At 52.4% G+C, this 13,514-nt stretch overlaps 1 long non-coding RNA gene across 1 annotated transcript; it reads right to left on the reverse strand.

The window, feature by feature from the left end:
* Positions 1–208: 208 nt before the first annotated feature.
* On the reverse strand, positions 209–7,758 carry LOC124075938 (uncharacterized). The gene is made up of 3 exons (XR_006846217.2): positions 7,609–7,758; positions 3,682–3,877; positions 209–405 (listed from the first exon to the last, which is right to left on the reverse strand). It is a non-coding gene; the product is annotated as an uncharacterized LOC124075938 (long non-coding RNA).
* Positions 7,759–13,514: the final 5,756 nt, after the last annotated feature.

Genomic DNA, 13,514 nt, shown 5'->3' on the forward strand with positions numbered 1-13,514 from the left:
CTGTTCCAGGTGACATGATTAGTGACAGGCAGAGCCAGGATTGGAACCCAGCTTTATTCGACTCTTCAACTCCAGTGCTGGCTCTGTTCTTTTTACCCTCCATCCGCAGGGGCTTGAGCGGATCAGGCGGCTTGGCTTGCCAGAGGTGCAGTGAAGCAGGGGCAGCCGGCGGCACAGGTATTTGGGGGACGCTGTTGATGGAGTCAATGAGAAAGTGCCTCCTGGGGATGAGGAGTGGAGTGGCAAGCCTCAGGTGAGCAGAGCCACTCACCTGGATGTTCCCTTTTCCCCTTTTCTAGGGGGGAAAAACAAATAGAACATCTGACAGCAAAGCCAGGCTGTGCGATATTTCTATTCCCAGATCAAATCACAGCGCAGGGAATGCGTTATCATCAACGTGATTACCTTGGGGGACAGAGACAGAGAGTTTTATTAAATGAGACAATCTTGCTAAAAGGAAGCCTTACATTAGACTTTGGGCCTTAAATAACATTAGTGTCAGGAGCTGACAAACACTCGGCACGCGGTGTCTGAAAGCTCGGAAGCCAGCGCCTCAGTGGGGTCGCTGGGGCTGGTGCGTCCAGTGTGGAGACCGGTGAGGCAGCCCTCCACCCTGTGGCCGCCACACCCGGCCAGTGGCTCTTTGTCACCACACAGAGCAGTTCAGGCCCAGCTATTCTCTCATGCCAGCAGGGACTACCTTCTTGGTGACACTGGGGGCTGGGAATACTCTGTGGCACTAAAGGAGAGAGACTTGCACTTCTTACTTGGGGAACAGAGATCCTGAGACTCTACAGGCCCCCAGTGGAGGCAAAGGTTTGGTTTCCACATGGGATTCACACTCCCCTCCATGATGAGGGGCCTCTGTTGTCCTGGGGCTCTGCAGTGATAGTAGAGCCTGTGTCCCTCAGCGGGCTAGGGTGTGTACTTTGGGGATAGAAGGTCCAGGACGTTTGAGTTCAGGTCCTGCTTCACCACACTTGTGACCTTGAGCCTGTTACTTAATGTCTTCGGATGTCCATTTCCTTGCCTATAAAATGGGTTAACAGGTACTGACTTCATAGGGACTGAATGAGTTGGTCCAGAAAGCTCCTAGTTCAGAGCCTGGCACACAAGGAGTGTCTGTCATGTTCTCTTTACTCTGTCTTGGCTCTTGTCCCTGCCCTGTGTCCCCTGCCCCTAATGTATCACTGGTATGGTTTGAATATTGAATGGATCTCAAAACGATTTGTGTTAAAGGTTTGGCCCCAGATTCTGGTGCTACTGGGAGGTGGTGGGGCTTGGTAGAAGGAGGTTAGGTCGCTGGGGGCATAGTGTTTGAAGAGGACATTGGAAGCCTGGCTGCTACTTTTTCTTTCTCTTTCCTTCAGGCTCTGGTGAAGTGAGCTGTTTGCTGCACCTTGAGCTTGCCACGATGATGTGCCACCTTGTCACGGGCCCAAAGCAACTGGGCCAACTGACCATGGATTGGAACTTCTGAAATAAACCTTTCTTCCTTATAAGTTGTCACAGGTACTTGTTATAGTAACAGAAAGCTGACTAATACAATTTCATACCTACTTCCCAGAGAAAGATTTCTGGTTGCTGGAGGGTGAATTTCTCCAGAACTTTGTGTGAAAAAGCATTTCACAGAGATCTTATTTCATCCATATTATAGATCTAGGGGCTCCCAGAGGTCATCCCATTATAGATGGGAGGTCTGAGACTTCAAACAGGGCCAGCACACCTTGAGTTAAAGCCCTATGTCTCCTATTTTTCTCCACCCTGGAATAATTCACTGAGGGATGTTAAAGATAATAATTCTCATTTAGTGACGACTTACACGTAATGGACCTGGGGCTGTCTTATGTGGTGGATGACCCTATATAACCAGTGAGATGGTATTTCCAGTAATAGAGGGGTAAACTGAGGCTCAGAATGGTTAATTGGTCCAACTTGTCCACCAATAGGAGGTAGAGCCGGGACTGGAAGCTCCACCCACCTGTCTCAGGCCTGGTTCAGCAGACAGTAGCTCCTGACGCCTCAAAGCAGAGGACTCCTGATCACAAGGCCAACACTTTTTGAGCTCCATTCTCTCTGTTTACCTTGAAGAATTGGATTAACCTCTCTGAGCCTTAGTTACCTCACTTATAAAGCAGAGGTGATAATCCACTGGATAGTTCCAGTGCTGATCATTGGGCAGCCCATAATCCTGGAGCCTCTCAGGAATGCTAGGGGTCATCTGACCCAGCCCCTACTTGACACTCAGAGGGGTCAAGAACCTTGCAAGTGGCTGGACCAGGAGAACTAGAGGAGAGATTCAGTCCATGAGTCCAGGTGTCACTGTGCAATCCTAAACCTCAGTTCTCTCCTTGGAAGGGCTTGCATTGCCCAACACTGGCTTACTCTGCTCCTCTGTGGCCCTGTCACCTTCTCTCCACCAGGTGCAGGTCACTCCTGAACTGCCTCCACCACCCCTGCCAGAGCACCTGGGGCAGGGCTGGGCTGTAGGGAGCTCTGGGCTCTGCCGTTGACCAGGCGTCTGCATCCTTCCTTCTGCCTCTCAGCCTCAGAAGGGACCGTGATCTTCTCTAGTAGAAGCTGGACATGTTTATCTTTCTCAAACTAGATTCTGTGCCAATCTCCTGCTGTAGTGGATGCTTCTAGACATGGCACAAAACATCATCAAATGAGTTTGGGAAAGGCTGGGTTAAACAAAGCTGCCAGCTCTCATTTCCTAACTCATCTTCTGTGAACTAATTGGAGTGCAAAGGAGTATGGAGTCATATAAAGCAAATATCAGCTGTCACCACCCTCCATCATTCTCACCTTGCGGAGCAAGCTACGTGTCCTTGCACAACTCTCCTCATGCTTACAAATGCACATGCAAGCACCTACATGCAAACACACACATGTGCACACAGGGTATTTAAGAATGTGTCCTGTTTTCTCCTGGGGCCTCATCTGAGCCTTTCATACTGACCAGCTTTGCTATGTTGCTCTCCCCAATACTGGGCCTTTTTCATTCCCTCAGCACACCTTGGGGAAGCCTCTGGCTAGGGCCAGACTAGACGGCCTCACACATGGCTTTTGGTGACTCTTGGGTCAGCTTGGGCAGCTCCACATGGTGGGTGGATGCTGAGCAGCTTAAAATAGATAACATTCCTGAGAATGACATTCAGGAACTAAATTGCCTATTGCCCTGGGGGCTGGCTCAGTCTGAAATGCACCTGGGTGGGCAAGTGCCATGGGGTCTCACCTCTTCCCTGACCATGCCACGGACAGCCATGGTCTGTAGAGAGCTAGCAGATTATATAACAGGGGAAGCATGTGGCTTGGCACCTGTCCAGGGAGGCTTGATAGGTCCCCACAGCCCTGAGGCCTCTCCCAACTCTGGTCCTTTCTGGTCCTGGGTTTGATGGACAGTTGGCCTGGCTGCTCCACTCAGAACTTGTCTGTGCCACAGGTGGCTTTCTGCTCTACTCATCCCTTTCATCCTGAGGCCCAGACAGTCAGGGACATGTTGGGAGATACAGCAGAGGTGGCCCACACTCTAGGTTCTCACGGCCCTGCCTGGCCTCCACCACGTGACTTCAGGTGGGCCACCACACTTTCTGGGGAGATAGACCTCAGTGCCAGAAGACCTTGGATTGAGTCCTGGGTCTGCCACCCCAATACTGTCAGAGCCTAGGACACTCTTACCTTCCTAAGTCTGTATTTTCCAAATTCGTTGGCACTTGGTCCTTGTTCTTGTCTGGGTCAGAAGCCCCTTTGAGGAGGCTGGTCCTGGTCCTCAGAGCTGTGTAGAAATGCTCGTGTGACCGTGATGGGTAGAGATGAGCAACGAAGACTGGCAGCAGTGACCCTCTGGTGTCATGGTTCATATTTTGAGCACTTCCTGGACATAAAGTCGTGCATCAGGTTTGAAAGGGGAGTGGTGGGGACACAGAAGATGGAGACAAATAAACTGATGCCCTCTGGGAGCATTGTTCCTGGAGGAAGGACCAGGACACTAAGGTGGCCACAAGACCAGGTGAATGTCTGAAAAGGTGGGAGCTGGGGAGACTGATGGACTGAACTCTGGACCCAGAATGGCCAGGGAGGCTCCCTGAGGATAGTTGGGAAGGGGAATGAGGAGAGGGCATTCTGGGGGTGGAGGTGGCGTGGGCAGGTATTAGAGCCAGCTGCACATTTGTGTTGAGAGGTGGCTTGGGGATCTTGGTGAGGGGCTGTGGTTGACCTTTGCCTCCACTGTCAGCACAGCTCTGATGCAAGCACCAGAGAGCAGCAGCCACCACTTCCACTCTGGAGAGCGAGGGGATGCTGGCTTCTGTCCTCATGACTTCCACTGGCCAGAGCAGGCCAAGGGATAAACAGCCCTCACGGTTAATGACCATCCACGCTGCCATTTTATGACTTTGCAGCTGAATGCTCCCCGAGGGAGAGTCCACATTATGGATTCCAACTTAATGATCTGGGGTAATGATTTAAATGGTGGGGTCTCAGTTGGCTGGAGGATGGGAGCAAAAGCCACTGGGAGGACAATGGGACCCCCCCCCCAGGAGCAAGGCCCAGGGTTCCTCCAAGGATAGGACTGACCTGAGCAGAGCCATGGGCCAGATGGAACTGGCTGCTTTTTGTGCCACTCTCCCAGGTTTATGTACCCAAAGTGCACTCACTGTCTATCACTGGCTGCTCTCGGTCCTACCTTCCCAGGGCCAGGCAGGGTGGGACATTTTAGAGTGGGAGATTCTAAGAGATGCTCCATCTGTCCGTTGCCTTAGGTCACTCATCTGGCCTCTCACCTATTTGCTTTTTTTTTTCTTTTTTAATGGTGGCACTGGGGATTACACCCAGGATGCTCTATCTCTGAGCTACATCACCAACCCCACACCCCTGCCCCGCAACCCTGCCTTCTTTTTTTTGTTTTTTTAAACTTGAGACAAGGCCTTGCTAAGTTGCTGAGGCTGGCCTTGAACTTGTGATCCTCCTGCATGAGCCTCCCAAGGATTCACTGGGCTTACAGGCAGGTGCCATGATGGCCAGCTTCCTGCTTGCTCTAGCTCAAGCCACCCTGCTCCACAGGAGCACCCCCTCACTTTCTCCATACACATCTCCCTGCCCATGTCCTGCCTGTTGATTAGCTCACCTCTTCCAAGAAGGCCTCACACACTAAGGGCTTCCTCTCCCGTCTGTCAATCTCTCCAGGATCAGGGACATTCCTGAGTCTGCCTTGGTCCCTAACCAGGCTGGGAGCCTGGGCTGAAGCAGCGGGGAACATTTCTGGACCTCCCAAAGCCCAGTGTGCTGTGGGTATGTGGAGACCCCTGTGGTGTGCTCTGCATGTAGCTTTTCCTGGTAGATAATGTACCCTCGGTAGACAAGTGCCGAGGGTGGCCACCCTCACTAGCCCCCTCTTTGCAGAGGCCTAAGTGCGGGGCTCTGGAGACTGACTGTCTGGGTTCAAAACTACCTCTGTGGCTTATAAGTCTGTAACAGGCAAATGTCTTGAGCTCTTTTGCCTCAGTTCCGCCTGGTGTGGATGGCGATGGCAGTGGCTACTGGGCGTTAACATGTGGAAAGTTCTCACTGGGGTGTCAGCACCCAGAGGGAGCTCCCAGTTCACTAGTGCATCTTGGCACATCTGGGTGAACCCTGGGTGTTGTATGTGCATGACCCATTAAGAGGCAGCAGAGTGGACCAGCCAAGGGTTTTGAGTACAAGCTGGTTGCACACATTTGACTCCTGGCAGCTTGCAATAGGACCTGGGAACATTTCCTCTGTCTGTGAAAGGCTGATCCTAACAATAGCAGCCACTTCCTGGGGTTACTACTACTTTGACTGAGTTAATGTAAGTGAGGTAGGTAGTGAAGGACCAGTACGTTGCAAGCTCTCCATGAATGTAGGGTATTGTCAAATCCATTTGACAGTTGGGAAACAGAGTCATATAGAGGGGAAATGACTTCTGAAAGTAAATCATTTAAATCTAGCTCCATCTGAACGCGAAGCCAAGGCATTTTCCTCTCTAGCTCCCCCCTACCACCCTGGACAGGGGTCAGTTTCAGAGTTTCTCAGATCCCCAAACCTCTCTTACCCATTTCTCACCACTGGAAAAACCTGGCCACCCTCTCCCCGATCCAGCACTTATTAGTTAATTGAACCTTCATGAATTGAAGTCTGGAGGGCACCCTGTCCTCCAGGAAGCAGAGTCAGCCAAGGCCACTGGCTGACCTTGGTGGGTGTGATGGGTCCCTGAGTAATCAATTCCCTTTATGGCCAAGGCCACCAATTTTCTCCCTCTTAGATTCGCTCTCCTGAATCCTGTGCGTCCACTCAGCACCTGGTCAGGAAGCTGGGCCAACTTCCCTCCCATCTGATTTTATTCTGCTGCTGTCTGGCTGCCCAGTCACGTGGAGAGTTTGTCAAGAGCAGCGCGGTCTCTGCTGCTGCCCTGTCCTTTGTGGAGTGCTGAGTGGGCAAGCAGGGTCTGTCGGCTCCGTGTGGGGACGTTGCTTGCCTGTGAGAATAGCCCGCAGACCCCATGGTGGGAGCAAGCCATTCTTCTCCAACATAGGCTGCCGGGTGGGCAAGGCCACCTCTCAGGCTCAGGTGTGGGTGTGGCCTAGAATGGCCCTGAGGTTCTGCTGAAGAGCAAGTCCTTTGGGGTGAGGTCAGCTCACACTAAACTCTCATTGCCACCATGGCTGATAACTGACAGGCTGCACTTCACCATGAGGAGGTGCCAAGTGCAAATCTGTTACAATCTGCCCATATATTCTTGATCATTCCTGTACTTGAGAGTGGGCCAGACTTAGTGACTTGCCATCTTCCCTCCTCCAGGACAGAGGGTGACCCTGGTCATCATAGAAATAATGACAATCCTTGCTTCTACTCATTGAGCACCTCATAGAGGCCAGGTACTGGGCAAAGCTGTTACCTGTAGCCCTGAAGCAGCTCACTTGAGTCTCAAACCTGCCAGTGGGGTAGCTAGTCCTAACATCCCCTTCTCAAAGAAAGGAAAACAGGCCCAGAGGGAAAGAGCAAAGCAGTCACGGTATCCACTAGTAGGTCCAAAGACTGGCTTGGACCTCCATGATTTGTCCTGGGAGTCTGGGTCTTGGCCACTCCGCTGCCCTGTAATAGGATGCTCCTTGCAGGTGACTGTAAGAGAGGACCAGGGGGCCAGGAGGGCACAGTGGACTCTGGAGCTCTGAACCTGTCCCTGGGAGGCAGGAGAAGAGGTCTTGGAGGCCTGAGAGGCTGGCATCCTTCTTGCAGCACACTCCACTCTTCACGGTGGGTTAGGCAGTTATGGGGTCGTCGAGGAGTTTGTGACACAGGGACTCTGGAAGCTGACCTGGAGTCCTTGGCTAAGCTGCACACAGTAGACATCTTGACAGAGTGTTTTGAAAACATGGTTGAAGCAGGGCTGTGGTGTTCACGGAGTTTTCACAGCTGTCTCAGGAATTCTCCCCTCCCTTGGGTGTGCCAGGCAGGGGACACCCCTCACCCCCCAGGCCCCAGAGCAGATCCTGGAGGCCTGCTGGACCCTCTGCTCCCAGGTCCCCCTGTTCCACCAGTTGCTGGGAGTCCTGCCTCCTTGGTTCTTTCTGCTTCCCCCCTCCTTACCTGCCTCCCGCCTCCTGCTGGCCACAGGCATGGCTTCCCACCTGCTTCCATCCACCCGGGTGCTCTTCCCTCTGACACTTCTTCACCTTGCACCTGAGGGTCTTCCTAGGGACCAGTAGAGATAATCCTCTTCCTTCGCCATTGGTTTCCACGGCCTCACGGACAAGTGCAAATCCCCAAGTGTGTCCTTGAGCCAGAAAAGTTCTCTGGGGGCAGTAGCAGTAATCAGAGAAGACTTTTTGGAGGAAGTGACAACTGGGCTAAAGGACGATGGAGAGTTTATGCCACATACCACACAGGAAAGGCACTCTGGGACAACAGTGGCTCAGGCCCTTCCTGAGGTGCCCCCCACCCTCCATCCCTGTGCCTGTGGGATTTCCGAAAGGAAGCAGAGCTGCGGGGCCATGCTTCCGGTCCTCAGTGTGGACTTTCTGGGAAATACCACGGGAGGGCAGGAGGTGGGCGGTCATCCACACAGGAAGGGGGTGCACGGGACTGGATTTGCTGAGCCCAGATAAATGGCCCCAGGAACGCCCTAGAGAGGAAGTCCCTGAGCTTGGAGGCCTCCTGTGCGGGGGTGATAGCACTTGTTTGGGAGAACACAGGTATTGACCGAAGCCACCACACAGGCTGGAGATAAAAGAAAGGGCTGGCAGAAGGTTGGCTCTCAGGAGCAAGGCAGCACCAAGCAGGGCCAGAAGAGCCATTGCAGCTCTCCCTCAATGGGCAAATGGAGATGCCCCATGGGGGCTTGGGGCAGATACAGGGGGATGGGTCTATGCTCTGCTTTAACACCACCTCCCTGAACTCAGGACTCACCCTTCAACTGCAAAGGCAGGGCTCACCAGGGGTCAACGAGATGCAGTAATGGACTTAGGAGGAATCCAGAGATTAATACTGTCATGTCCAAGGAGCTGGAACACCCAAGCTCAAGATGAACCAATTCCTTTTCAGCGCTGTCTCAAACACAGCCCTCAACTTGAGAAGTGCCAGGAGCCTGAGAGGGAATTGGATTTGGCATTGATAAAGATGATTCTATGCCCTCCAACAGCTTGTTGCTACTGATATGAGATGTTGGATCACTAGGGACCTCAGTCTCCCCATCTGTGAAATGGGAACCTTAGGAATAACCTTTCTGCTGCCTATGACAGTGGTATAAACACATGGGATACATGGAGGTAGAGCTGTATGGGGTTTGGACAGCTGAGAGCCAACCACCGTCATGGGCAGGAAGATTGGCAGAGCTGGATTAGAAAAACCCCGGTGGAATGTTGTCCAACAGGAGCCGTTCTGGAGCTGGGGGAGCATACAGCTTCCTGGAGGAGGTGACTTCCAAGCTGAGACCTGAAGGAGGAAAGGAAGAAGGTGCAGGTGGTAAGGGAGGATCTAAGGACAGTCACGAACCTTAGGAGGAATCCCAGATATGAGTACTGTCATCAAAGAGTGCAAAGGCGGAGGACCTGTCCCCACCGGATTTCCCTCTCGTTTATGCAGTTGCCAAATGGAACACAGATGGTCCCTAAGTGCCACTCTTCCAAGAAGCCATTGTGGATTGTTAGTGACATAAACCTTTATTTTACTGTTATAACCTCCTGGGGGCACTGTGACTCCCAACAAGGGCCCCACCATGGACACATTTGTGGACCCTCACTGCCTTTAGCTCAGGGACACCTAGGGCTTCCCCGTCCTGGTCAAGCGCAGTGCAGCCTCCTGGACCTATGTTTGGAGTGACAGGTTCAGAATGCCAAGCAAAGGCAGAACTGAGCCATGGGGGTCATGGTCAGAGTTGCCATCCTGAGCAAATGGTTGGCAGTTGTTCATGGTGGCCTGGTTGTGGGTTCTGGTCCTTTCTAGTATCCCTGCCCCACTTTGGTAGCCTGGGAAGTAAGGGTCTCTGTAAGGGGCTTTTGAGGACTTAGTTCACTCTGGGAAAATTAGAATTTGCATGTGCAGACACTAGGTAATGGAGACCCTCATTACTCGTCATAGCATTAATTTCAGGAGATAGCCCTGGCGCACATTAGGAGGCTATTTTAAAATCGCATGAACGAGATGCCTTTATTAGCCATCGGAGGTCAGGGAGGTAATGAAATACCAGAGGGAAAAGGGAGCAATCGCACATCACCTGAGACCTGCTCATTTCCCCTGTGTTTCTGGGGTGTGAGCTCATCTGTCAGGTGCTGCCACAGTCTGATGACGTTTGGGAGCATTCTAGAACAGGGGTGGGCAGGCAGAGTCAGCATGCCCATCTGATTTGGTGCCTCTTGGGCCTGACCAGTGTGCATGGGTGTGTAGGAATATGGCCCTTAGCTGTGCATGGAAGCTCATCGGTACGTGCACACCTGCGTGTTCATGTGTGTAAAGAGCTAGGGGGTTACCTGTGCAAAGAGCTTTCTATCTGAACTGTAGTAAAATGGAAGGGGTGGCCTGTGAGCACTGAGATGACAGGATTCCCTGTCATTGCATGAATTTCAGAAGATAATTTCTTTGAGACCCTGGCAACTGGCCTCTTTGGAGGGACACTGAAAGTGGTGGAGGGACTCTCGGCTTCAAGACCTCAGCATTCTTGAATTCTGTTCTGGGGTTCAGGGAACCAGCTTCTACTCATGGATCTAGCATTGCCCAATCCTCTCCTCTATGTCTTTTCCTCTTGCTTGGGGGCTTCTAGGATGTTTCCTGGGAAACCATGGTGCAGGACTTATGTAGGGCTGGCAGGGCCTCCACACATCTTGGGTTCTGCAGGCTAGCTTTGGGGTCTTTCGTTTCCCAACATTGGACAATCAGACTTGGGGGTGGGGCTCTGCTCTGCCTCCCCCACATCTGTTGCCTTAGGTGTCGATGCTTTGAAAAATATCCATTGTGCCCTTTAAGGTCCCCCTACAACTCCAGCTGGGTTGATTTCCTCTTGGCTCTTAGGAGAGACATCAGGGCTGTGAGGATCACAGCTTCTCTGAAAAAACAGGTATGGGAATTGCCCTCTGCCCTCATAGGGTGTGGAACAACTTGGAAAGACCTGGTGTAGGGCTCGCTCAGCAGTTGTGGGGGAGGAAACTGTACTCTGGTGTGCACTCTGATGACTCCAGAGTTCCTCTGGCCACCTGGACCTGTGTGGCCCCCTTGCTCACCCTGGCATTTAGACACAGGATGCTGCAGTCTACCATGGACTTTCTCCTCCACTTGCTCAGGAATGCTCAGGAGACCTGGTGAGGCAGAGAAGAAATGCGCAGAGAGTGAGGGACGGAGCAGGGTCTGGCCTACAGTCCCTGTGTGCCTCTAGGGAAAATGACTCCTCTGTGACCTCTAGCTCTGCCTCTGCCGCAGTCTGTGGATTCTCCCCTGGAAGACGCTAATGGTTGCTGAAGAGGACAGAAGCGAGGTAGTGGCAGGGAGCGGCAGAGGGTCAGCCTTTTTGGAAGGGCTCCGTCACATGGACCTGGGAGGGATTTGGCTGTGGGACACTTGGTTTTTCTGGGCCTTCCTTTCTTCGCCTGCAGAATCTTGTCAGGAGGAAACAAGGAAGGCCAGAGTGCCTCTGAGGGCTCTCCCATCCAGTGGTTCTTGCTGCTCTCCATCCTGGACACTGAGTGGGTTGGAATAGAACTTGGATCTCTGCCAGGGAAGTGGGTGGGAGAATTCTGGCTACACCCTCCTCCTGCCCCCTACTCTGTCACCTTGAATTCTATTGTTTAGACCCCATGGCAAATGCTGATGGTATCATATTGATCAGAGAGGCCAAGGGCAGAGGAGTCCAGGGCCAGGGTGGACAGTGTAGAGACAGAATTATAGCCCCAGCCCCTCCCAGAGTTCTTACAAGGCCTGAGTAGCCCAGTGCAGCCACTGGTCACCTTGGCTTTGAGTCTGTGTCCTATCTCCTTGTGGGATAAGGAATGACTCCCGAAGGCAGAGTGGGGTCTAGTTCATAACTTTTCCTCTATGGCCTGATGGATGCTTGAACTTTGGTGCTTGTTTGCTGAAGGAAGAACCAAAAATTTAGCAGTAAACAGGGCCTCAGGGACATGAAGGTCCTCTGGGTGGGAACCTGTGGTTTATTCATGCCCTCATCTTGTTGCTGAGGAAACTGAGGCCCAGAGGAGAAGTGCCTGGGGCAGGCAGAGGACTCAGTGGCTTAGAATAGTGCCAGCTGGGTTAGGGCCCAGGGTCAGGGAGCCTGGGCTGGGGAGGGCGTGAGAGTGGAGAGAAGATGGAGAGCAGGAGAGGCTGGGCCGAGCGATAAAGGCAAAGGAGAGGGCCCTGGGGTGGGGTACGTGTCCTCAAGTCAGAGAAGAAAGAGCATATGGCAGCCTAGAGGTGACAGTGTGCAGTATTGGGGACGCTAAGGAAGTTTATTAGGGTCCAGAATTGCCCAGGTCACAGAGTGAGGTCTGGATGGAACCAAGACCAGTGGCTCATCTGCCCAGCGCTCAATCCCATGTCCACCCTCCCCACATCCACCCTCCCCACATCCCAAAGGCTGGGATGCCAAGAGAGGCATGGACTGTGGCGAGGGCTCAGAGATGGCATCCCAAAGCTCCTAGGCCTTGCTGCCCTTTGAAGGCGAGATCCAGTCCCCTGGACTCAGCACACGGGTTGCAGGTGGCCTCTGCTTGCAGGCTTGCTCAGGGACACCCTGTGACCCACGGCTTTTGTTTTCACGGAGCAGCAGTGATGTGGGGAGGGGGGAGGCCTGAGCAGCCTCCACACATGGCGGCAAATTTGGGCCATCGATTTACATTTATTTCCTGCTCAAATGATCCAGGCTGGTTGCTGCTGAGGGTGGGGGCCGGGGGTGGGGGCTGCTCTTTAGCATTTTAAGTTTGCAGATAATTGGAGGAAAATAACTCCAATAATGAAATCGCTGCTGGATCGCATTCTGATACATGACAAATCAATTCATTTATGATACCTTTTTTGTCACACTGAGCCATTCTGGCGCTCAGTGGAAACCTCTTAAATTAATAAAACTGTTAAATCCATAAAATCCTCCGTTCTGAGTAGCACATCACAGCGCAACTTTGAATCATTAAAGGAATAAAACTGATAAATGTGAGCCGGGGAGTGTCTTTGTCTGCAAAGAGGGGCTGGCTTTTAGGACAATATGATATAATAGTCATAAGCTAGATATATCCTCCCTGGGCCGACCAGGGGGCGGGGCGAGGCGAGGCGGGGGCGGGGCATCTGCGGCAAGGCTGGTGGAGACAGGCCCAGCCAGCACGCGACAGGCTGCTTTAGTGGCGATTTGGGGAGCTTTATGTTTTTAAATAAAAATATAAATTTAATAGCAAACAGAAAAATATAAAGCTTTTATTGGACCTGGTTGAACTTGACGTGCCTCAGCAGGGATTTTCCAAAAGGTCTGCACTTGACAGTCAGAAACTGGTCAGGGAGGGAAGATGTGGTACATGAGAAGAGGGACAGAGGACATGGACTCAGGCAGGAGGGGCAAGCCTCCCAGCTAAACTGCTTGTTAGCTGTGTGACCTCAGGCAGCCTGCTGTACTTCTCTGAGTTTCTGTTTCCTCAGTGGTAACTTGGAGATGGGGATGCCAATCTCCTAGGAAGGAATCCATGAAAGAATGCATAAAAAAGAACTGTGCAAAACAGTAAAGTACAAGGGAATTGCTAGAGAATGGCCATTCCTGCACATGGTCCCAGCCGGCAAAGGTTTCTGCAGTTGTCACTGAATGCGGTTGGATTTGTTTTGTTGTGGTATATGTGGGTCAAGCAACGTTATTCTAACAGAGCGTGTTGTAGAGTCTGTGTACAGGAAGGACAGCATACACGGGCAGGGGGGCGTTCCACTTATGCTTGTTCCTCTTCACGTGTACAGAATCAGGATGCAGCCCCAACACCTGTCATTCAGTCTGGGTGGGCTCGGGAGAAACCAGCAGAGGGGCCACACTCAGCAAC

This window comes from Marmota monax, unplaced genomic scaffold (assembly GCF_021218885.2).
Source record: "Marmota monax isolate L192 unplaced genomic scaffold, Marmota_monax_Labrador192_F-V1.1 WCK01_AAM20220418_F8-fsc00019, whole genome shotgun sequence".
Taxonomy (NCBI): Eukaryota; Metazoa; Chordata; class Mammalia; order Rodentia; family Sciuridae; genus Marmota; species Marmota monax.